Source organism: Ranitomeya variabilis, chromosome 4 (assembly GCF_051348905.1).
Source record: "Ranitomeya variabilis isolate aRanVar5 chromosome 4, aRanVar5.hap1, whole genome shotgun sequence".
NCBI lineage: Eukaryota > Metazoa > Chordata > Amphibia > Anura > Dendrobatidae > Ranitomeya > Ranitomeya variabilis.
Window position 1 is genome coordinate 503,692,946 of NC_135235.1, and position 23,771 is coordinate 503,716,716.

Genomic DNA, 23,771 nt, shown 5'->3' on the forward strand with positions numbered 1-23,771 from the left:
CGAAAGGCCTCCACAGCATCAGGGGACCAATCAGCAACATCAGCACCCTTCTTAGTCAAATCGGTCAATGGTTTAGCAATATCCGAAAAACCAGCAATAAATCGACGATAAAAGTTAGCAAAGCCCAAAAATTTCTGAAGACTCTTAAGAGAAGAGGGCTGCGTCCAATCACAAATAGCTTGAACCTTGACAGGATCCATTTCAATGGAAGAGGGGGAAAAAATATATCCCAAAAAGGAAATCCTCTGTACCCCAAAAACACACTTAGAACCCTTCACACACAAAGAATTAGACCGCAAAACCTGAAAAACCCTCCTGACTTGCTGAACATGAGAGTCCCAGTCATCCGAAAAAATCAGAATATCATCCAGATACACAATCATAAATTTATCCAAATAATCGCGAAAAATATCATGCATAAAGGACTGGAAAACTGACGGAGCATTAGAAAGACCAAAAGGCATCACTAAATACTCAAAGTGGCCCTCGGGCGTATTAAATGCGGTTTTCCACTCATCCCCCTGCCTGATTCGCACCAAATTATACGCCCCACGAAGGTCAATCTTAGAGAACCACTTGGCCCCCTTTATGCGAGCAAACAAATCAGTCAGCAACGGCAATGGGTATTGATATTTAACAGTGATTTTATTCAAAAGCCGATAATCAATACATGGTCTCAAAGAGCCGTCTTTTTTTGACACAAAGAAAAAACCGGCTCCTAAGGGAGATGACGATGGACGAATATGTCCCTTTTCCAAGGACTCCTTTATATATTCTCGCATAGCAGCATGTTCAGGCACAGACAGATTAAATAAACGACCCTTTGGGTATTTACTACCCGGGATTAAATCTATGGCACAATCGCACTCTCGGTGCGGAGGTAACGAACCAAGCTTGGATTCTTCAAAGACGTCACGATAGTCAGACAGGAACTCAGGAATTTCAGAGGGAATGGATGATGAAATGGAAACCACAGGTACATCCCCATGAGCCCCCTTACATCCCCAGCTCAACACAGACATAGCTCTCCAGTCGAGGACTGGGTTGTGAGATTGCAGCCAAGGCAATCCTAGCACCAAATCATCATGTAGATTATACAGCACCAGAAAGCGAATAATCTCCTGGTGATCCGGATTAATACGCATAGTTACTTGTGTCCAATATTGTGGTTTATTATTAGCCAATGGGGTGGAGTCAATCCCCTTCAGAGGAATAGGAGTCTCCAAAGGCTCTAAATCATACCCACAGTGTTTGGCAAAGGACCAATCCATAAGACTCAAAGCGGCGCCAGAGTCGACATAGGCGTCCGTGGTAATAGATGACAAAGAGCAAATCAGGGTCACAGATAGAATAAATTTAGACGGTAAGGTGCAAATGGAAACAGATTTACCAAGCTTTTTAGTGCGCTTAGAGCATGCTGATATAACATGAGTAGAATCACCACAATAGAAACACAACCCATTTTTCCGTCTAAAATTCTGCCGCTCGCTTCGGGACAGAATTCTATCACACTGCATACTCTCTGGCGACTTCTCAGTGGACACCGCCAGATGGTGCACTGGTTTGTGCTCCCGCAAACGCCTATCGATCTGAATAGCCATTGTCATGGACTCATTCAGACCCGCAGGCACAGGGAACCCCACCATAACATCCTTAATGGCATCAGAGAGACCCTCTCTGAAAGTCGCCGCCAGGGCGCACTCATTCCACTGAGTAAGCACAGACCATTTACGGAATCTTTGGCAGTAAATTTCCGCTTCATCTTGCCCCTGAGATAGGGACATCAAAGTTTTTTCTGCCTGAAGCTCCAAATGAGGTTCGTCATAAAGCAACCCCAAGGCCAGAAAAAACGCATCCACATTGAGCAACGCAGGATCCCCTGGTGTCAATGAAAAAGCCCAGTCTTGAGGGTCGCCCCGGAGCAAGGAAATCACAATCCTGACCTGCTGTGCAGGGTCTCCGGCAGAGCGAGATTTCAGGGACAAAAATAATTTGCAATTATTTCGAAAATTCTGAAACCCGGATCTATTCCCCGAGAAAAATTCCGGCAAAGGAATTCTCGGCTCAGATACAGGTGCATGACAAACAAAATCTTGCAAATTTTGTACCTTCGTGGCAAGATTATTCAAACCTGCAGTTACACTCTGAAGATCCATTACAAACAGGTGGACACAGAGCCATTCAAGGGTTAAGAGGAGGTAAGAAGCAGCTAGACAGCAATTAAGGGCTAGGCAGCAAAACTCTGAGGGGAAAAAAAAAAAAAAAAAAAATTTCCCTTCAACACTTCTTTTTCTCCTGCTTCAGCCCAAACAATTAACACTTTGAGGGCCGGTCAAACTGTCATGATCTCAATGGCAAGAGAACATAGCATAAGCATATATAGGAACTAGCTCTTGGAAGATGGGAACTGAGCTGACCATGAACTAAACCTAACGCACAACTAGCAGTGGCCGGGTAGCATGCCTACGTTGATTCTAGATGCCCAGCACCAGCCGGAGGACTAAATAAAACTAGCAGAGGAAAATATTAGTCCTAGCTCACCTCTAGAGAAATACCCCGAAAGGAGACAGAGGCCCCCCACATGTATTGGCGGTGAGTTGAGATGAAATAACAAACGTAGTATGAAAATAGGTTTAGCAAATTTGAGGTCCACTTACTACATAGCAGAAGACAGAAAGGACACTTTCATGGTCAGCTGAAAACCCTATCCAAAAACACCATCCAGAAATTACTTTAAAACTCTGGCATTAACTCATAACACCAGAGTGGCAATTCCTGTTCACAAGAGCTTTCCAGACACAGTAACGAAACTACAGCTGTGAACTGGAACAAAAATGCAAAAACAAACATGGACAAGAGTCCAACTTATCTAGTAGTTGTCTAGGAGCAGGAACAAGCACAGAGAGGCTTCTGATAACATTGTTGACCGGCAAGCAACTAACAGAGCAGCAAGGTTATATAGCGACTCCCACATCTTGATGGGAACAGGTGAACAGAGAAGATGAAGACACCAGTTCAATTCCACCAGTAGCCACCGGGGGAGCCCAGAATCCAAATTCACAACAAGTAACATATGGTGGTGGTGTTGTGGGGCTGTTTTGCTGCTTCAGGACCTGGAAGACTTGCTGGGGTAAATGGAACCATGAATTCTGCTGTCTACCAAAAAATTCTGAAGGAAAATGTCCGGCCATCAGTTCGCAAACTCAAGCTGAACAGCACTTGGGCTATGCAGCAGGACAATGATCCAAAATAAACCAGCAAGTCCACCTCTGAATGGCTTAAGAAACACAAAATTAAGACTTTGGAGTGGCCTAGTCAAAGTCCTGACCTTAATCCAATTGAGATGCTGTGGCATAACCTTAAAACGGCGGCTCATGCTCGGAAACTCTTTAATGTGGCTGAATTACAAAAAATCTACAAAGATGAGTGGGACAAAATTCCTCCAGAGCATTGTTAAAAAATAATTGCGAGTAACTGCAAACACTTGATTGCAGTTGTTGCTGCTAAGGGTTGACCCAACCAGTTATTAGGTTTAGGGGGCAATCACTTTTTCACAAGTTCCTTAGGTTTGGATTTCTTCTTCTTTTTAAAAAAGTTCTTACTTGTGTTATCTTTGTCTAATAATTTTCTTGGTGATCAGGAAGGGGCAAACACTTTTTCACACAACTGTATAAGTACCATTACTTGAATTTGGACTTGATTTTAACTTGGTATATACAAGTGCTTCTCGCTCAATTAGAATATCATCAAAAAGTTATTTTATTTCAGTTCTTCAATACCAAAAGTGAAACTCATATATTATATAGAGTCATTATAAATAGAGTGATGTATTTCAAGTGTTTATTTCTGTTATTGTTGATGATTATGGCATACAGCCAATGAAAACCCAAAAGTCATTATCTCAGTAAATTAGAATACTTTATAACACCAGATTGAAAGATGATTTTAAAATCCAAAATGTTGGCCTACTGAAATGTATGTTCAGTAAATGCACTCAATGCTTGGTTGGGCTTCTTTTCCATCATTTACTGCATCAATGCGATGTGGAAAAATTAGGAGGAAAAGGGAGTACTTAGGTTAAAAAGAGTATTTTATTGTGAAAATTTAATAAAGTGTAACACACAGTAAAAATTACAACAGGATGACACGAAAGATCATGAGTGCCATATACCCCACGTAGCTGCCAGTATCACATAAATCAGGAAATCATGCCATAATGAAAGTGCTAATATAGTGCATTAGTATGGTCTCATTGAATAAATCCTTATACAACAGCACTTCCCTGCAGCCAGCACCAAATGAAATGAGTAGCACTAAAGGAAAAAAAAAAAAATGAAGTGCTAACCCAAAGTAACAATATAATCATCAAAGCAAATAGCTGTAAATGGCGCTTACCAGCAGCTAACACCAGAATGGGTGGATGGCACTAGAGGAATCCAACAGAGCCCCCAACGTACGTTTCGCTTGTTTGTTACTTTCTCCCCTTGAGAAAGCAACAAACAAGCGAAACGTACTTTGGGGGCTCTGTTGGATTCCTCTGGTGCCATCCACCCCATTCTAGTGTTAGCTGCTGGTAAGAGCCATTTACAGCTATTTGGTTTGATGATTATATGGTTACTTTGGGTTAGCACTAGGGTTGAGCAAAACGGATCAGACAAATTCAAAAATCACCAACTTTCGGAAAAGTCAGGTTTCATGAAACCCGACCAGATCCTAGTGTGGGATCGACCATGCGGTCGGCGATCTTTGCGCCAAAGTCGCGTTTCATATGACGCGTTCAGCGCCATTTTTCAGCCAATGAAGGAGGACGCAGAGTGTGGGCAGCGTGATGACATAGGTCTTGGTCCCCACCATCTTAGAGAAGGGCATGACAGTGATTGGCTTGCTTTCTGCAGCGTCACAGGGGGTATAAAGGGGTGTGCACGCCGACCGCCATCTTACTTCTGCCGATCGTAGCATAGGGAGAGGTTGCTGCAGCTTCATCAGAAGAAGGGATATAGTTAACCCCCAAACCACTTATGCTGTAGCGATTTCCACTGTCCACCACCACCTTTAGTTTGCAGGGACAGTGGAGGGTATATTTTTGTGCATCAGCTCTGTAGCTTATTAGGCTGCCTTATAAGGCTCCCTGATAGCTGCATTGCTGTTTGCACGCTGCTGTGCAAACCAACTGCTTTTCTAAAAGCAAAAATCCTGTTGCTCCTTTCTGCACAGTTATCTTGTTTATTTGTCCACACTTTTGTGTGCAGCAGTCCTTTGTATTGCTGCCATACTTGTCCTGAGATCATTGTAGGGAGATTGAAATTGTACTACAGTCCTTGTATTTTTTCATATATCTTCCAGCCACGTTCTGCCTCTTACATTGTGTTGTGTTATACACTGGGCCTGAGTTTTGGTTCAGTCTCCCCCCAAAAAAAGGGAGATTCAAATTGTCACAAAGTGGATGTACGTCAGTTCTGTTAGTTTGTCGTATATCAGCCAGCCACGTTCTGCCACTTACATTGTGTTGTGTTATACACTGGGCCTGAGTTTTGGTGCAGTCTCCCCCCAAAAAAGGGAGATTTAAATTCTCAACAATTTTATATACACCTTCTACCTTGTTTTACAGTACCATATAACGGTTGTTATTTTGGTTAGATTTTCCCAAAAATGAGGAAGTCTGGTGGAAGAGGCCGTGGGCAGTCGTTGCCAGCTGGTACTGATGGTGGTGGTGGTGGTGGAGCATCTGGTGGTAGTGGGAAAAAGCAAAATAGCACCTAAGGCTGGAGGTGTTGAGCCAGCGTCATCGTCTGGCTACACAAGGCCTCGAAGGCTCCCTTATCTGGGAGTAGGAAAACAGCTTTTAAAGCCGGAGCAGCAGGAAAAAGTTTTGGCTTTCCTTGCTGACTCAGCCTCTAGCTCTTTCGCCTCCTCTTCAGAAAGTTCCAAATATAAAAGCAGCGAGTCGTCAGTGGATGCTCTCGGTCAGGAACAAGACGTGTCCTAAAATGAACCAATCATGGATTTCAAATTATTTTGCCCCACCTTCCCCTGCTGACACATAGCTTGCCTGAAAAATGTCTTGCTTTTGGCCTCCTCTTACTGACTTCTCCAATTCCTCCATTTGCAGCTGCTGAATGTCCACCATAGGCCATTTTTATACCTCCATAAATGGGCTGACTTCCCCCACAGGGCCGTGGTCACCACCTGGCGCAAGCACCCGTGCGAGTGCCGTATGCCTGGACAGGTGGGTGTGCCCACTCTTGGGCGACGGCACTGGCACAGGGTCCCTCATAGTACAATGAAGTGTCTCTGACGGTGGTGATGCACAACCAACGTCAGACACACCGTCGTAATATGAGGGGCCCTGTGCCAGTACCGCCGCCCACGAGAGAGTGTTCCCCCACAGCTCAAACAGTGCTCTACCACTTGCAATACTTACCTCTCCCAGCTCCACCACTGTGTAGTCTGTGCTGTTAAATCCTTCAATGGCACTGCCAATACAAATTTGTTGAAATGATAGATGATAGTTAAAATATACTGGGGCCCTGGCCTCCATTTAGACCAGTTAATACTTTGCGCCTACTACCACTGTCTGCTACTCAGCAGAGGAGCCCACCCCTGTACCTAGCTATGCCACCTGTTTATTTATGAAAAAAAATTTGGCAGACATTTAGCCTACTTTATTATTAGGGCCTACTAACTGTGTCTGCCCCTCCTTACAGTTGTCCTCCGCAGAACAAAGCAATGCCGCCTGGTTAGTCCTGTTACCAATTTTGAACTGCATTTAGCCTATTATTATTATTATTATTATTATTTATTGTTATAGCGCCATTTATTCCATGGCGCTTTACAAGTGAGGAGGGGTATACATAATAAAAACAAGTACAATAATCTTGAACAATACAAGTCATAATAGGTACAGTAGGAGAGAGGACCCTGCCCGCGAAGGCTCACAATCTACAAGGGATGGGTGAGGATACAGTAGGTGAGGGTAGAGCTGGTCATGCAGCGGTTTGGTCGATCGGTGGTTACTGCAGGTTGTAGGCTTGTCGGAAGAGGTGGGTCTTCAGATTCTTTTTGAAGGTTTCGATGGTGGGCGAGAGTCTGATGTGTTGTGGTAGAGGGTTCCAGAGTAGGGGTGATACGCGAGAGAAATCTTGTATACGATTGTGGGAAGAGGAGATAAGAGGGGAGTAGAGAAGGAGATCTTGTGAGGATCGGAGGTTGCGTGTAGGAAAGTACCGGGAGATGAGGTCACAGATGTAAGGAGGAGACAGGTTGTGGATGGCTTTGTACGTCATGGTTAGGGTTTTGTACTGGAGTCTCTGGGCAATGGGGAGCCAGTGAAGGGATTGACAGAGGGGAGAGGCCGGAGAATAGCGGGGGGACAGGTGGATTAGTCGGGCAGCAGAGTTTAGAATAGATTGGAGGGGTGCGAGAGTGTTTGAGGGGAGGCCACAGAGCAGGAGGTTGCAGTAGTCAAGGCGAGAGATGATGAGGGCATGGACTAGGGTTTTTGCAGATTCTTGGTTGAGGAATGAACGGATTTGTGCAATATTTTTGAGTTGAAGTCGGCAGGAAGTGGAAAGGGCTTGGATATGTGGTTTGAAGGAGAGATCAGCGTCAAGGATAACCCCGAGGCAGCGAGCTTGTGGGACTGGGGAGAGTGGGCAGCCATTTACTGTAATGGATAGGTTCGTTGGGGGGGTCACGTTAGATGGGGGAAGGATGATGAATTCTGTTTTGTCCATGTTAAGTTTCAGAAATTTAGCGGAGAAGAAGGATGAAATAGTGGACAGACATTGAGGGATTCTGGTTAGTAGGGAGGTGATATCTGGTCCAGAGATGTAGATCTGTGTGTCATCAGCATAGAGGTGATACTGAACTTATTTGGGCCTACTAACTGTGCCTGCCACTCCTTACAGTTGTCCTCTGCTGAACAAAGCAATGCCGCCTGTTTAGTCCTGTTACCAATTTTGAACTGCATTTAGCCTACTTTATTATTTGGGCCTGCTAACTGTGTTTCCTCCTCATCCTGCCCATTGCCCAGCCACTGCTAGATGAGTCTGCTGGTACATTGACCCAGACCATTACATTCCTCTTGCACTCTACACAGCCAGAATCTGACCCTGCTGAAAGTCAGGTTCCCCTTCCCGCATACTATACCACCTTACACAGGGACAAATCGCGTTTCCTGGGCCCACGAAAATCTTGAGCCAGCCCTACCCCCCACAACTTTAGCCACATGACCCCCAGTTTTCAATGCCTAACTATTATTATAAAGCAAATTAAGATTGAGAAGCTTCAGTAATAAGAATTGATGTTTTTGGCATTAAAATGGGCACTGTAAGTGTTTTCCTGTCCTCCACTCACTGCAGACTTGACTTGCATTGGGTTTCGTGTTTCAGTCAGCCCCCGACTTTACGCAATAATTGGCTGATTTCACCCTAACCGACTTTTGACAAAGTCGGGTTTCGCGAAACCCGACTCGATCCGAAAAAAGTAAAAGTCGCTCAACTCTAGTTAGCACTTCATTTTTTTTTTTTTTTTTTTTTCTTCAGTGCTACTTATTTCGTTTGGTGCTGGCTGCAGGGAAGTGCTATTGCATAAGGATTTATTCAATGAGACCATACTATTGCACTATATTAGCACTTTCAATATGGCATGCCTTCCTGATTTATGTGATTCTGGCAGCTACGTGGGGTATATGGCACTCATGATCTTTCGTGTCATCCTGTTGTAATTTTTACTGTGTGTTACACTTTATTAAATTTTCACAATAGCATACTCTTTTTAACCTAAGTACTCCCTTTTCCTCCTAATTTTTCTAGATAGTATATGGAGTTTTTCTTTTCCTTTGCTGCCCTCTTTTTTGAGGCTTTGTTTTGCATAATTTTATGCAAGGTATTTAGACAATGTGGGTATCTGGTATCTGTGTCTCATCAATGCGACGTGGCATGGAGGCGATCAGCCTGTGGCACTGCTGAGGTGTTATGGAAGTCCAGGTTGCTTTGATAGCAGCCTTCAGCTCATCTGCATTGTTGGGTCTGGTGTCTCTCATATTCCTCTTTGCAATACCCATAGATTTTGCTGGCCTGTCAAGCACAGTGATACTGTTGTTTTTAAACCAGGTATTGGTACTTTTGGCCGTGTGGACAGGTGCCAAGTGCTGCTAGAGAATGAAATTTCCATCTCGAAAAAGCTTGTCGGCAGAGGGAAGCATGGAGTGCTCTAAAATTTCCTGGTAGACGGCTGTGCTGACTTTGGTCTTGATAAAACACAGTGGGCCTACACCAGCAGATGACATGGCTCCCCAAACCATCACTGATTGTGGAAACGTCACACTAGACCTCAAGCAGCTTGGATTGTGTGACTCCACTCTTCCTCCAGACTCTAGGACTTTGATTTCCAAATGAAATGCAAAATTTACTTTCATCTGAAAACAGTACATTGGACCACTGAGCAACAGTCCAGTTCTTTTTCTCCTTGGCCCAGGTAAGATGCTTCTGGTGTTGTCTATTGGTCATGAGTGGCTTGACACAAGGAATGCGACACTTGTTGCCCATGTCCTGGATACGTCTGTGTGTGGGTCTTGAAGCAATGACATCAGCAACAGCCCACACCTTGCGAGTCTCCCCCAATTTTTTGAATGGCCTTTGCTTAACAATCCTTTCAAGGCTGTGGTATCCCGGTTGCTTCTGCACCTTTTTCTACCACACCTTTTCCTTTCACTTAACTTTCCATTAATATGCTTGGATGCAGCACTCTGTGAACAGCCAGCTTCTTTAGCAATGACCTTTTGTGGCTTGCCCTCCTTGTGGAGTGTGTCAGTGACTGCCTTCTGGACATCTGTCAAGTCAGCAGTCTTCCCCGTGATTGTGGAGCCTACTGAAACAGACTAAGGAACCTTTTCAAATGCTTAGGAAGCCTTTGCAGGTGTTTTTGTTAATTATTCTAATTTACTGAGATAATGACTTTTGGGTTTTCATTGGCAGCAAGCCATAATCATCAACATTAACAGAAAGAAACACTTGAAATAGATCACGCTGCAATGACTCTATATAATATATGAGTTTCACTTTTTGTATTGAAGAACTGAAATAAATTAACTTTTTGATGATATATAATTTAGTGAGAAGCACTTGTATATATAAGCCCAAGTTACTTGCACTCGCTATGTGCATTTTTTTGATCTGCTGCTATTAACATCAGTGTCCTTGCTGTTGACTTTATAATTGTCTTTTGCCAGTGCATTCTATTTGTAATAAAGATCTTTATGTATTGATCTATTTTGTGGACCTGGACTATATACCGCTTGTGGTATATATATACAGTATATATATATATATTTTTTTTTTTCAGGCTTCTTATAGTCACGGCAATTAGCCATTAAACATTAATATATTGTCATAAAATGTTTTTAGTTTGGTTGATATTGTTTTCATGGGTACTAACAATGCAGGGTGTCCAAACTTTTGAATCTGACCATTTTCCTTTTTGTAATTTTTAAAATGTAAAAGATGAAAAAAATGTTGTCTTAAAATACAAAGGAAATGTGTCATCTTTAACTTTTAGCGCTTTTAGAGATCATTTCATCTTGAACTTTCGTAACTGTTAATAATAATAATAATAATAATAAGAATTTTATTTATATAGCACCAACATATTCCGCAGCGCTTTACAAATTATAGAGGGGATTTGTACAGACAATAGACATTACAGCATAACAAAAATCACAGTTCAAAAATACCAATAGGAGTGAGGGCCCTGCTCGCAAGCTTCCAATCTATAGGAAAATAACAATAATTTTGACCAGGGGTGCCAACACTTTTACATGTCACTCTATCCCTTATGGTAAATGCAATATGAGTCACTCCATTCTTCATCCTGTGGCAGAAACTGCACACTTATTTTAAGGTTTTTTAATTGCATTTTTTATTTCATTTTATATTCCTTGCTTTAAACAGGATCATGCAGCTTTTAACTTTTTTTTTTATAAAGCAGTACTTACAGTACTTTCACTGAAGTCAGTGGGGAAAACTCACAGGAAATCTACAGCAAAACTGGAATGCACACGGCATACACAGAGTTAAACAAAATAAATGCATCATGTCCTGAAAACCATGCAGTTTCCATTGTGTGAGTAGATTCCTGTTCACTACAATGTAACATCTGCCTGGTAGGGTATGTGCACACAATGTCTTCACCCAGCATTTGCTTGAAAAAGTGCTCAGAAAGCATTACAAAAAGTGAACTTATACATTTCTATGCAAAAACGACTTGCAGTTCATATTTTTAGTCCCTTGCTTGTCTTTTACACGTTTCCAAAACATTAAGTAGCTAAAATAAGTGCACTGACCATTTCTCGGTACCCTCTATACTTTCCAATACAAGTCAATGGCAAGGCTTGATAGATGCCTTAAAGACACCAGTGCATGTTTTCAAGCAGTCTCCCAGCATTTTCAGTTCAGAAACAGCTAGCGATTTCTTCATTGATCAATGGAGAAAAAACAACAACCAGAAAACACCAGTAAAAAAAGATGACCCAAAAAACAATATAAAGATGAACATAAAAAATCATTGGCAGGCAAAAACGACAAAGCAAGAGCCCTGGAAATGACCAAAAAAAGCACAAAAAAGTCATTTCAGGACAAAAGATACACCGACTTGGCCTGAAACTTTGTCCTTTTTGGAAAACTTGCCGCGTTCACCAGAGTTTAAAAGATTTCAAGTGCATATACTCTTACAGTAATTTACCACAGCAGCTAGAAATGTGCACAACGCCAATACGCAATATGTTAAAACCAATGGTGTTGTTCAAAAGTACAACTCGTCCCGTAAAAACAAGCCCTCACGTGGCCATATTGGCCGAAAAATAAAAAAAGTTATGTCTCTGGGAAGATTGGGAGCAATAAAGGAAAACTCAAAAACAAAAATACCTCTGGTCATGAAGGAGTTAAGTTCCCTTGATGAGTTTTTGATGCCGCGTATTTTCATTGCACAAAAAAACGCAGCATCTTACAGTTCCAGCAAAAGTGGATGTTAAACTGACTTGCAATAAACTAACCTGCGGTGTGTGTTTAAAATCCGCAACATGTCAATTTCCCGTGGGCATACACTGAGATTTGTGTGGGGATTTTCCACAAAAAGGCATGGAAAAAAACGCAAGGAACCTAATTTACCTAGTAGGTGCAGAAATGCTACAGAAAATCTGCATCATCTAAACCTCACCAAAATACTCCTTGTGGGAACAAAGCCTTGAGACCCATCTACACAAACTGTCCGGCATATACCATTGATCAGCTACTTTTGTGCAGCTCAAAACCTCATTTCACCTGACGAACAAGCATTTTGCTCAGCAGTCAGAAGCTAGTTTTCCTAGGAATGCTGATTCGCAATGATTTTGTGGTTTAATTTGACCCTTTTTTCATGTTTCTGATTTTTTAATTGTTTTTGTTAATTAGCTTATTTATGATTGATTTGTTTTAGTATTAATATTACTATAACAGACCCCCATTTTCCTGTTTAGACCGGAGCATTATCATCATCAGCGTCATCCCAGGGTTGTGTTGTCTGCTGTAGTCTCTGCTTTCTTGCTGTGAATGTCACTGATGGCTGCAAGAAGTCCAGATAAGCAGATTAGTCTGGAATTTGTCTTTGTCTTCCCTGGTATTGTGATAACAGGATGAGGGTTGCAAGACAGGATAGAGATGAAACATGAGAACACATGGCATTGATAAGATGGAATCCACAATCATCCTCCATGCAGCAGAACCGCAGGGACCATTTTCAGATATAGGTGCATTAAGATGATGGCAAGCTAGAGTTTGTGAATACGCTTGTTCCCGATTATTGTTACCATGCCGCCGATCAGCCAATAAATGAGCAAAACGATTGTCTTTTGGGTGTCTGAATAATTTTGCTGGTATAAAAGTGATTGTTATCAATGGCACAACGCCCTGTAAAAACAGGTGATTGGTGCACAAACTGGTCAAAGTCAGCACTAAATGGACCAATAGCAATTTATATTCCCATAAGTGTGCTGTTTACAACACAGGCTTTCACAAGTACACTATACTTTTAGATCTGTCCATTCATTAACTTATGTTTTAAAAAATGCAAGATCCGACAAAGTTGTTATATATGGTTTCTCAGTTTATTTTTTCAGATATCTTCGGAGCGCACAGTTCCAACATTCATTCCTCCGGAGGTAGTCAAGTTCTTCATTTTTTCTGGTAATCTGGACTGGTGATTGCCCCTCGACTCGATAATAATCTTTATTTTTATATAGCGCTAACATATTCTGCAGCGCTTTACAGTTTGCACACATTATCATTGCTGTCCCCAATGGGGCTCACAATCTAAATTCCCTATCAGTATGTCTTTGGAATGTGGGAGGAAACCGGAGTACCTGGAGGAAACCCACGCAAACACGGAGAGAACGTACAAACTCTATGCAGATGTTGTTCTTGAACCCAGAACTCCAGCGCTGCAAGGCTGCTGTGCTATCCACTGCGCCACCATGATTTCCAAGAAGGATAAGTGACTATGCTCATTATAAATGTCGATGGTTTTTACTCCATCCATTATATAGAGATTTGTTCTATATTTTACTATACTGTTGCAAACCAAATATTATACAATGCTTTATAACGGTTTACTTTGGTTATGTTTGTAATTAGTACTGTTACCTCTCTGTGACTTGTTCTAATTCTATTGTTCTCTTGTTAATCCGGTAATATACTATGCTATGTTAAGGTACCTTCACACGAAGCAACGCTGCAGCGATAGCGACAACGATGCCGATCGCTGCAGCGTCGCTGTTTGATCGCTGGGGAGCTGTCACACAGACCGCTCTCCAGCGACCAACGATGCCGAGGTCCCCGGGTAACCAGGGTAAACATCGGGTTGCTAAGCGCAGGGCCGCGCTTAGTAACCCGATGTTTACCCTGGTTACCAACGTAAAAGTAAAAAAAACAAACACTACATACTCACCTGCGCGTCCCTCAGCGTCTGCTTCCTGACACTGACTGAGCTCCGGCCCTAACAGCACAGCGGTGACGTCACCGCTGTGCTTTCACTTTCACTTTAGGGCCGGCGCTCAGTAAGTGTCAGGAAGCAGACGCTGGGGGACGCGCAGGTGAGTATGTACTGTTTGTTTTTTTTACTTTTACGCTGGTAACCAGGGTAAACATCGGGTTACTAAGCGCGGCCCTGCGCTTGGTAACCCGATGTTTACCCTGGTTACCAGTGTAAAACATCGCTGGTATCGTTGCTTTTGCTTTCAAACACAACGATACACAGCGATCGGACAACCAAATAAAGTTCTGGACTTTATTCAGCGACCAGCGACATCACAGCAGGATCCTGATCGCTGCTGCGTGTCAAACTAAACGATATCGCTAGCGAGGACGCTGCAACGTCACGGATCGCTAGCGATATCGTTACAAAGTCGTTTCGTGTGAAGGTACCTTAACACTCCACTTTGGGTCTGTAACTACTCAATAGGATTACCCCTCTTCTACAATTGCGTTGTCTATTTCTTTTTCCAGAGACACTAGACCATAACTAGATCCACTCTCTCGTTTACCCGTACCACATTCCCTACATTATAAACATACTTATCCAAAATCCTGGTAATTGTTTGAATACTCCTAAGTCCGTTGACTTATATATCCAGCTCACCTTGACCCACCTCACTCTTATACACCTCCTGCATTTAATTTTACTTATTATATATTATATTGTCCCTAACAATTCCACATGACCCCACAGTGTTTTTACACACTGCTGCTCAGCACGTTGTGCTTAGCCAATGTTAAAGTTACCCCTTTTTCCCCTATAGGTTTCTCCTATCCTATTCAAACTACATGTATTGTTCCGTGTACTCAATCTCCCATTCCTACTACTTGCCCGAGTGAATTCCACCAATTTAGTCCATTCCATATTAATACCTCTACTTTTACCTACAAACCACGATTAACAGCTATCAAAGGCGTGTCTAACATCTTTTCACCATGTCACTAACAATCTTATCGAGGCCTCAATTCTCCGCACAAACGCACTAAGGCCTTCCACTACTACAGATCTCAACAAGCAGACGTGGTATGTCTCCAAGAGACACACTTTTTAACTAGCTCTTACTCTAAGTTTATGTCCACCTCTTACCCGCTTTTTTATTTAGCGAACGCCCCAAACAAAACCAAAGGCGTCGCTATCTGCTTTAAAAAATCCATTCCCTTTGTTTTTAAATCCTCGGTCGTAGACAAAGAAGACCGTTATTTAATGGTGACAGGCTCAATTTCAGATGAATTGGTGACTATTGTTTCCTACTATGCTCCTAACACTCATCAAGCTGTCTTTTTTTTCGCAATTATTGGAACTAGTTTCCGAACATGCCCAAGGGACCACGCTATTATGGGGACTCCAACTGTATACTTAAAGCCAGCCTTGACAAGTCCACAAGCCCTCAATCTCCTACTCCCTTGCCATTATATTCTTCTGAGGACTCAGCTGCCCTTAACAAGCTCCTCTCCCAACATCATTGGGTGGACTTATAGAGAGACTTACATCCCTCAGATAAAGACTACACTTATTTCTCCCCACGCCACTTAGTGTACACTAGAATTTACCATATCTTTGTTCATCCACCCTTTATTCCAAATGTGTCAAATATTTCTATTCAATCTACTCTCCAATTCAACTCACATGCTCTACTCTCCACCCATGGCCCCGATCATTCAACTGGACTCTGAACGATTCATTGCTCTCTTACCCTGATATCGCTCAAAAACTGAAAAATCACCTTGATAATTACTTCTCCTTGAATCAACAATCAGCTTCCTTGCCAATCTCCCTATGGGAAGCACACAAAACAGTGCTAAGAGGCTTCTGTATTCAAGAGGCCTCGTGCAAGAAAAAAGACAGACTTGCAAGGGCAGCTGAATAAGAGCAAGGTATCAGTTTTAGAGTCCCGGATGAAATACTCACCCTCAACTGCTACGTACCAAGACCTTTCCCACGCTCGTACAGAACTTGACCTCTGTCTTTCTGAGAACGCGGACCGGGCCATACGCTGGTCACAACAACGCTTCTACGTCCTTAATAATAAGAATAATTCTAACTTAGCTCGTGGCTTAAAATGCCTACCCCTACCCTACCCCCCCCCATACGTTTACGTACACTTTCGGGCATTACATCCAACCCACAACAGATTACTCATCTGTTCCAACAACAACTTAGGCAGTTATATAACGTCTCTACCACTATAAACTCAGAAACGTTAGATGCTTTTTTAGATTCTACCCCCCTCCCAGCCCTTAGCTCTAACATGATCGAACTCCTAAATCAAGCCATTACTCCTAGTGAAATAGAACTAACTATTCTGCACCTGAAAATTAATAAAAAAACAGTTCCCGATGGATTTATGGCCCTCTATTATAAAAAATACGCATCGGTACTAATTCCCCACCTCACTAACTACTTTAACTCTTTAAGGGACGGTAACAAACCAGGAGGAGCCTCTTTAATCGCCGCTATATCCATGATACCAAAACCCAACTCAGACCACTTACTCTGGTCTAATTATAGACCAATATCCCTTTTTAACATAGACCTTAAAATACTAGCTAAAATTCTATCTCAGCATTTGAACTCAGGTTTGGGAACTCTAATACATAGAGATCAAGTAGGCTTTGTTCCTTGTAGACAAGCCTCAGACAACATACGGAGGGTCTCCCACCTGCTGCACCTCTGCAAACAGCGCAACATATCAAGCATGTTACTGTCACTGGATATTAAAAAGGCCTTTGACTCCATTTCTTGGCTTTATCTGTTTGCGGTCTTGCGGAAGTGGAAGTTCCCCAACCACTTTCTTTCTTGGATTCACGCTCTTTACAGCTCCCCAACCGCTTACGTACGCTACAATGGCTTTTCCTCTGCGCTTTTCCCCATTAGTAGAGGCACTCGGCAAGGATGCCCTCTTTCGCCGTTATTATTCCTCTTGGCATTCGAACCATTAGCTATTCATCTTCGCCTCAACTCTAATATACAGGGTGTAAAAATAGCATCAGTTTCTCACAAGCTCTTTTTGTTCGCCGATGACATGCTACTTCTTCTATCAACCCCTCAGACATCCTTGCCAGCCCTACTTCAAATGCTAAGGGTACTTTCACACTTCCGTCTTTTTTGCTCCATCGCAATCCGTCGTTATGGGCAAAAAACGGATCCTGCAAATGTGCTTGCAGGATGCGTTTTTTGCCCATAGACTTGAATAAGCGATGGATCGCGACGGATGGGCACATGTCGCATCCGTCGTGCGACGGATGCGTCGTGTTTTGGCGGCTGCGACGCACAAAAAAACATTCAATGTAACTTTTTTTGTGCAACGTGTCCGCCATTTCCAAACGCGCATGCGCGGCCGGAACTCCGCCCCCTCCTCCCCACTCATCACAATGGGCAGCGGATGCATTGTAAAACTGCATCCGCTGCCCACGTTGTGCTAAATTTAGCACAGCGTCCATCGGTACGTCGGGCCGACGATTTGCGACGGCCCCGTACCGACGGAAATGTGAAAGTAGCCTTAGTAATTTTGAATCTATCTCCATCTACTACTTCAGTCATGGGAGAAGCTACATCTCTCCTGGCTCGGCTGGGTACATGCACTAAAGATGACCATTCTCCCCAAATTACTTTACTTATTTCGTGTCTTGCCAGTCCCTGTCCCTTCACACTACCTCAAAATAGCCCAACGATTAGTGGATGCTTTTGTTTGGAGAGATGGCCTCCCTAGGGTTAATAGAGCTACCCTCTACCGTCACCGTTTGAAAGGAGGCTTGGGAGTTCCCAATCTTTCTAAATATTACCATGCAGCCCAATTGGGGCAACTGACCCTATATCATGCCTACTCCGAACCCCCACTGTGGCTATCTCTAGAGGCCCCTGAATTTCACTCAGGTACCCTCGACACACTACTATGGATTTTCCCAGCCCAGCGTAAACACATCTCAAATCCTATTATAACGCACTCTCTTAGGATTTGGGACTCGTTGAAATATTCCTCGCAGCTAATCTCACCATTTTTACCCTTTGCCCCCCTTTGGGGCAATCTCCAGTTTCTCCCAGGCATGGAATCCCTTAGGAACTTTCGTTTATGGGTCGCTGCAGGGATAACCAGAGTCCACCATCTTTTTAACGTCGACGGGATTATTCCATTCTCGGTCCTGAGTTAAAAATATAATTTCCCCCCTGGAGAGGTATTTCGCTATCTACAACTTAAAAACTTTGTCAACTCATTACTAAAAAATTGTACCCCCCCTACTCCTTTACTCCCTTCGAACAAAAATGCCGTCAAAATCCACATGCTCCAGGTACTATATTTTTCCTCTACCCGCATATCAACTCCTCCTCTCATAGGCGCTGCTTAAAATACACTTCTCACTGGGAGTCCGACATTGGTTCCACCTTGACAGACTCGGAGTGGTCCCAAATTTGGTCCTCCTCTACAGGAGGAATATTAAATACTCTTATGCTGGAAACTAACTATATGGTGCTAACCCGATGGTACCTGACCCCAGCCAGAGTGGCTAAGGCAGTCACCAACTATTCTCCAAATTGCTTTAGAGGGTGCAATTCCGCAGGAGATATGTTCCAAACATGGTGGCTATGCCTGATTGTACGTAGATTTTGGATCAGAATCTACCATTTGGTTTACTCTATAACAAATATAAACCTTAAAAAAACCCTTGGGAGGCCTTACTAAACAAACGCATCCCAACATCCCTAAACACACTCAAACCCTCATTGCATTCATATTCCTGGCAGCCAAACAAACCATAGCTTTGGCATGGAAAAAAACAAATTTAGATTTAGCTGCGGTTAAAACACGCCTTTCTTGGTATATGATCAACAAAAAATTATCTGCCATACTTACAGATAAAGTCGGTAAATTTGAGAAAATATGGCTTCCCTGGGCGGAGTACGCCAACCACACCCCCTTTGCCACACCTGTATTTCATCTAACCAACCCAGATCCCCCTGATTCTGATTAAATCATTAACGAAATTGGACACAACATACCCCCCTCCTCGGGCTTCCCTCCTCCCCTCCCTACCCTGTTGTTAGTTTGCCTGTTTGTTTGTCAACCGTTTACATGCTCTCTTATGCTTATTGCAAATACAGCTCTGTATTGAGATTTGCTATCACCTTATTTGTAAACTTTCAATAAAAATTTATTGTTCAAAAAAAAAAAAAGTGCAAGATCCATTATTCCTCATTGTAAATAATCTTTTTTTCGAACCTTGTCAATGTCTGGACTAGATTTTCAATTCATTTGGCAACTCATTTGATTAATAAAAGTATGAGGTTTTCATGGAAAACACAAAATTGTCTGGGTGACCCTAAACTTTTAAACGGTAGTGTCGTTATAGTACATGTAAATAACATAGGGTACTTAGTTAACACTATTTTGATTAAAAAAGCTTAAAAACAATCCAACCGTGACAAGGTATACTCAATCAGGACAGTTCTATTCTATCTTTAGTATTAAAACCTCACCATGTGTCAGCCAACTTCAATAAAGATAAGGACAGAGCAGGACACAAGCCCGACTCTTCAGCTGCCTGCCCGTGGGAAGCAATATAGCTGCAATGTCTTGCTCAAAAACGGGGGCCGCGCCACTGTTTGTACAAAGTACAAGAAACTACAGCAAAACCAAAGAAATGAGCTGGAGCATAAGTAGGTATATGTGCAATGAGTAAGAGCATGTTTACATTTTGGTCATTTCACAGACAAAAATAAAGCATACAACAAAATAACCACTGGATGTATACCAACTTATGATCCAGCTCATTTCTTTGATTTTACTGATTTATAGACATAATAGATGTGAATGGACTTGAATGCAAAAAGAGAAGGAGGCAGAATAAATGCCGAACCTAGATTTTTAATTTTCTATGAAGCCCCAGTATGACACCTCTTCTATTATTTATGTATATAGATGCTGAATTATCATATACTAGATTTAGAAAAATGGTTGGACCTAATAACTAAACCATGGCGGACACATTGCTGTATGTTATTCTGTAATATTGCATCTGTGCCACAGTGCCTCTAGATAATACCATGTAGCTTGTGATCTAATTAAGCACCCAGTGTTGTGAATTTGGATTCTGGGCTCCCCCGGTGGCCGCTTGTGGAATTGGACTTGTCATCCTCTTTCCTGTTTCACCTGTTTCCATCAGTAGTGGGTGTCGCTATTTAAGCTCATTTCTCTGGTGGTTTCTTGCCGGTCAACAATGTTATCTGATGCCTCTCAGTGCTTGTTCCTGCTTCTGACAACTACTAGATAAGTTGGACTTTTGTCCATGTTTCGTTTTGCCTATTTGTTCCAGTTCACAGCTGAAGTTTTGTTACTGTGTCTGGAAAGCTCTCGTTGATCAGGGATTGCTACTCTGGTGTTATGAGTTAATACCAGAGTTTAAGGTAATCTCTGGATGGTGTTTTGTTAGTGTTTTTCTGCTGACCATGAAAGTATACTATCTGTCTTCTGCTATCTAGTAAGCGGACCTCAAATTTGCTAAAGACTATTTTCCTGCTGCGTTTGTTGTTTCATCTGAACTCACCGTCATTATATGTGGGGGGCTACTGTCTTCTTTGGAATATTTCTCTAGAGGTGAGCCAGGTCTTATATTTCCCTCTGCTAGCTATTTAGGTCTTAGGCCAGAGCTGGGCATCTAGCAATAAATAGGAAATGCTACCTGGCTATTTCTAGTTGCGCGGCAGGCTTAGTTCATGGTCAGTATAGTTCCGTCTTCCGAGAGCTTGTCCCTCTATAGGCTTGCTATGATCTCTGCCTGCAGAGATCATGACAGTTTGACCGGCCAATAAGTGTTAAAGACCCAGGTTGAGAAAGGAGAGTTATAAGAAGTCTGCTGGAATTTTTTTTTTTTTTTTTTTTTTTTTTTTGTCCTCCAGTTTGCCTTGCTGCAGTCTTTTTTCTCTCTCTCCTCCTAATCTCTGTATGGCTCTGTGTGCACCTGACAATAATGGATCTTCAGAGTGTAACTGCGGGTTTGAATAATCTCATCACGAAAGTACAAAATTTACAAGATTTTGTGGTACATGCTCCAGTATCTGAGCCGAGAATTCCTTTGCCGGAGTTCTTCACAGGGAATAGAGCTAGCTTCCAGAATTTCCGAAATAATTGTAAGCTGTATTTGTCCCTGAAGTCTCGTTCAGCTGGAGACCCTGCTCAGCAGGTTAGGATTGTGATTTCCTTGCTCAGGGGTGACCCTCAAGATTGGGCCTTCTCATTGCCAGCAGGGGATCCTGCGTTGCGCGATGTGGATGCGTTTTTTCTGGCCTTGGGCTTGCTTTATGAGGAACCTCATTTGGAACTTCAGGCAGAAAAAACTTTGATGGCACTATCTCAGGGGCAAGACGAAGCTGAGGTTTACTGCCAAAAATTCCGTAAATGGTCTGTGCTTACTCAGTGGAATGAGTGCGCCTTGGCGGCAACTTTCAGAGAAGGTCTCTCTGATGCCGTTAAGGATGTTATGGTGGGGTTCCCGGTGCCTGCAGGTCTGAATGAGTCCATGACAATGGCTATTCAGATTGATAGGCGTCTGCGGGAGCGCAAACCGGTGCACCATCTGGCGGTGTCTATGGAAAAGACGCCAGAAAGTATGCAGTGTGATAGAATTCTGTCCAGGAGCGAGCGACAGAATTTTAGACGGAAGAATGGATTGTGCTTCTATTGTGGGGATTCTACTCATGTTATATCAGCATGCTCTAGGCGTACAAAGAAGCTTGATAAGTCTGTTTCCATTAGCACCATTCAGTCTAAGTTTATTTTGTCTGTAACCCTGATTTGCTCTTTGTCATCCATTGCCACGGACGCCTATGTTGACTCTGGCGCCGCTCTGAGTCTTATGGATTGGTCCTTTGCCAATCGTTGTGGTTTTGATTTAGAGCCTTTGGAGACTCTTATTCCTCTGAAGGGGATTGACTCCACCCCATTGGCTAATAATAAACCACAATACTGGACACAAGTAACCATGCGTATCAATCCGGATCACCAGGAGATTATTCGTTTCCTGGTGCTGTATAATTTACATGACGATTTGGTACTGGGATTGCCATGGTTGCAGTCTCACAATCCAGTCTTGGACTGGAGAGCAATGTCTGTGTTGAGCTGGGGATGTAAGGGTATTCATGGGTACTTACCTTTGGTTTCTATTTCGTCGTCCATTCCCTCTGAAGTCCCTGAGTTCCTCTCTGATTATCAAGACGTCTTTGACGAACCCAAGCTTGGGTCGTTACCTCCGCACCGTGAGTGCGATTGTGCCATAGATTTGATACCGGGTTGCAAATATCCAAAGGGTCGTTTGTTTAATCTGTCTGTGCCGGAACATGCTGCTATGCGGGAATATATAAAGGAGTCTTTGGATAAAGGACATATTCGTCCATCTTCTTCTCCCTTGGGAGCTGGGTTTTTCTTTGTCTCAAAAAAGGACGGCTCTTTGAGACCATGTATTGATTATCGGCTTCTGAATAAGATCACTGTTAAGTACCAATACCCATTGCCATTGCTTACTGATTTGTTTGCTCGTATAGAGGGTGCTAAGTGGTTCTCTAAAATTGATCTTCGTGGGGCGTATAATTTGGTGCGGATCAGGCAGGGGGATGAGTGGAAGACCGCATTTAATACGCCCGAGGGCCACTTTGAGTATTTGGTCATGCCTTTTGGTCTTTCTAATGCCCCTTCAGTTTTCCAGTCTTTTATGCATGATATTTTCCGCGATTTTCTGGATAAATTTATGATAATATATCTGGATGATATTCTGATTTTTTCTGATGACTGGGACTCTCATGTCCAGCAGGTCAGGAGAGTTTTTCGGGTTCTGCGGTCTAATTCTTTGTGTGTGAAGGGGTCTAAGTGCGTTTTTGGGGTCCAGAAAATTTCCTTTTTGGGGTATATTTTTTCTCCCTCTTCCATTGAGATGGATCCCGTCAAGGTGCAAGCTATTTGTGACTGGACTCAGCCCTCCTCTCTTAAGGGTCTTCAGAGATTTTTGGGCTTTGCCAACTTTTACCGCCGATTTATTGCTGGTTTTTCGGATGTCGTTAAACCACTGACTGATTTGACCAGACATGGCGCTGATGTTGCTAATTGGTCCCCTCATGCTGTAGAGGCCTTTCAGGAGCTTAAGCACCGTTTTGCCTCTGCCCCTGTGTTACGTCAGCCTGATGTGAATCTGCCTTTTCAGGTTGAGGTTGACGCTTCGGAGATCGGAGCTGGGGCAGTGTTGTCGCAGAAAGGTTCCGACTGCTCCGTCATTAGGCCTTGTGCCTTCTTTTCTCGCAAATTTTCGCCCGCAGAGCGGAATTATGATGTTGGGAATAGGGAGCTTTTGGCCATGAAGTGGGCGTTTGAGGAGTGGCGCCATTGGCTAGAGGGGGCTAAGCATCAGGTGGTGGTATTGACTGACCACAAAAATTTGATTTATCTTGAGACTGCCAGGCGCCTGAATCCTAGACAGGCGCGCTGGTCTTTATTTTTTTCTCGCTTTAATTTTGTGGTGTCATACCTACCGGGTTCTAAGAATGTTAAGGCAGATGCCCTTTCTAGGAGTTTTGACCCGGACTCTCCTGGTAATGCTGAACCCACAGGTATCCTTAGGGAGGGAGTAATTTTGTCGGCCGTTTCTCCTGATCTGCGGCGGTCCTTGCAAGAGTTTCAGGCGGATAGACCGGATCGTTGTCCGCCTGATAGACTGTTTGTTCCGGAT